Below are 2,303 nucleotides of genomic sequence, written 5' to 3'. Positions count from 1 at the left end.
AAAAAAAAAAAAAATACACAAGAAAGAAAATTATTAACTATTATTTAAATTTAACATAAGAATCAAAACGAAACATTTAACACCGAATTCGGATGTAATTTAACCCCTTAACGATCGGTTAATTTTCAAGAAAACGGTCATAAAAGTGTCTATTGTGCCAAATACACGTATTTGATTAGTGCTAGTATCTAGTTTAAAATAAGCTAACAATTTACAATTACCTTAAAAATATCCTGGTACTGCTATATGGTGTGTAAATCGAGAAATAAAATGTTTTCCTGGCAAAAGAAATGAATTAGTTTTATTCTTATTGGCGCATTACTACTGAACACTCCAGCCCGTCAATATCACGGGAGTGAGAAATAGCAAGCGAAAACTCACCCCGCCATTTTCACGTGAGCGAGAAGGAAGGGGTTAATGCTCATCTGAACGTGATTACACATTACAAACTTTATATAATAACGTTAATCTTATCACCTTATTACATTTTTAGTAATAAAATTCTAAGCTGCTACATGCAATAAATAAGTGAATGTCAGACAAATTACTATTTTTTTTAACGTTATTATATAAGATATATAAGTAACGTTCATTTATTTAATGAATGTAACAGTTTGGAATATTATTACTAAAAAGCTTCATTACCGTATTACACACTGCAACAAATGTTATACAGGAATTTTTTATTTGTAACAATTTGTATCATTATCTCGTTGTTTAAGTACCGTGGACAAAAATTTTGCAATGCGAAAATAAATAAATAAGTGAATAATAACGGAAAATTGAAAAAAAGGAGAATGAAGTGATTATACTAAAAATTTTAGAACTGTTTATTTGAGATTTGAGAAATCAACAACCCTTAACATTTTATTATTATAAAACACCGGGGGGGAAAAATCTCTTAGAACTCATGGTAAAATAGAGTTAAAATATATTGGAATTGTATGTTTATGCGAAGTGAATTATATTTTGTTTTCAAAAATTAATAATTAAAAAGGGAAAGTAATTTTTCTTATTTTATAATTTTTAACAAGCTCTCAAGAAGATATAAGTTGCTCTTTTTAATTTTTTTTTCACTCATCACGTTTTATAGGCAAACAAATTGCTTCTTTTTTCTAAAGGAATTATTATAATTAATACCTGAATTATGCTAAAACGTAAAATTATTTTGTTAATATTTTTCAACTTATCACAAGATTTACCTTTTTGATTAACATGATGTCGCCAACCATTAAACATGATGTCATAGAAGATATACAAGACAACAAGTAATATTAAAAAAAAATTTAAACTCAAAGTCATCAAAGAAAAATTTTAATTTAGTTACTTTTAATTAAATAATTAAAGAAATTTTCCCATACAAAATTAAAATTATTTCATTAAACTTAATTAATGAATTAATATTTGAAAAACTGTATTAACATTACACTACAAATTTAAAAATATGTATATGAATTTGAGTAGATGAATAAAAAGTATTTTATGAAGGATTGAAAATTTGAACAAGATATATAGGGAGAGTGTGAAATAATAGTAGGAATTGAAAAAAATATCAAATTTCTTCACACAAACATTATATTTCAGAATATCAATTTATAAAAATTTATTCGAAATCCAGTATTTTTTTCTTCCTCCAAGCAGTTTTTTATTTCTCCTTTCATAATCCACTTAAAAATTTTTTACTGATTTCCAACACGTTTAATAATTAAAATAATGGATACTTTTCCCGAAAATGGAATGACAGTATGAGGAAATCACTGGGGGGACTAAAAGAACGATTCGCACTCACAGAATGATTCATTAAAGATTTGTATTGGGAAGACAACCTCTTATAAATGGGCCTCGAGGGCATTCTAAACATCTGTTGAGGACCGCCTACAGAGGCCACACCGTGACGTCCGATCAAAAATTTCACAACTTTCCCTTCCATCCCAACGCACATCTTCGGTTGCGGTTTACCGCCCGCAAATCGGTCTATTTCTGCTGGATATGAACACATTATCTATTAGTATAAGGTACGTAGGGAATTTTTTCTTCTTTTTTCTATACTGCAGTAAATCGAATTTTGGAATATTATGGCGAGGAATCAATTGTTGAATTTTCAAGGGGAATTCAATTTTGATTATTGTAGCAATGAATTCAATTTTTGATCATTATAGCGATGAATCAATCGAATTTTTAAAATCACAGCAATGAATTCAATTTTTGATTATTATTGCAATAAATTGAATTTTTGATTATTATTGCAATAAATTGAATTTTGATTATTATTGCAAAAAATTGAATATATATAGAAGATATAA

At 27.2% G+C, this 2,303-nt stretch overlaps 1 protein-coding gene across 1 annotated transcript in view; it reads left to right on the top strand.

The window, feature by feature from the left end:
* Nucleotides 1-1,870: 1,870 nt before the first annotated feature.
* LOC107456088 (iroquois-class homeodomain protein IRX-6) overlaps nt 1,871-2,303 on the top strand; it is a 54,286-nt gene continuing 53,853 nt past the window's right edge. The window contains exon 1 of the mRNA XM_071183006.1: nt 1,871-2,015. The gene's annotated coding sequence lies outside the window, so the exon portion shown is untranslated. The remainder of the gene's footprint in view (nt 2,016-2,303) is intronic.

This window comes from Parasteatoda tepidariorum, chromosome 7, assembly GCF_043381705.1.
Source record: "Parasteatoda tepidariorum isolate YZ-2023 chromosome 7, CAS_Ptep_4.0, whole genome shotgun sequence".
Taxonomy (NCBI): Eukaryota; Metazoa; Arthropoda; class Arachnida; order Araneae; family Theridiidae; genus Parasteatoda; species Parasteatoda tepidariorum.
This window is presented reverse-complemented; position numbering and strand designations above follow the sequence as displayed.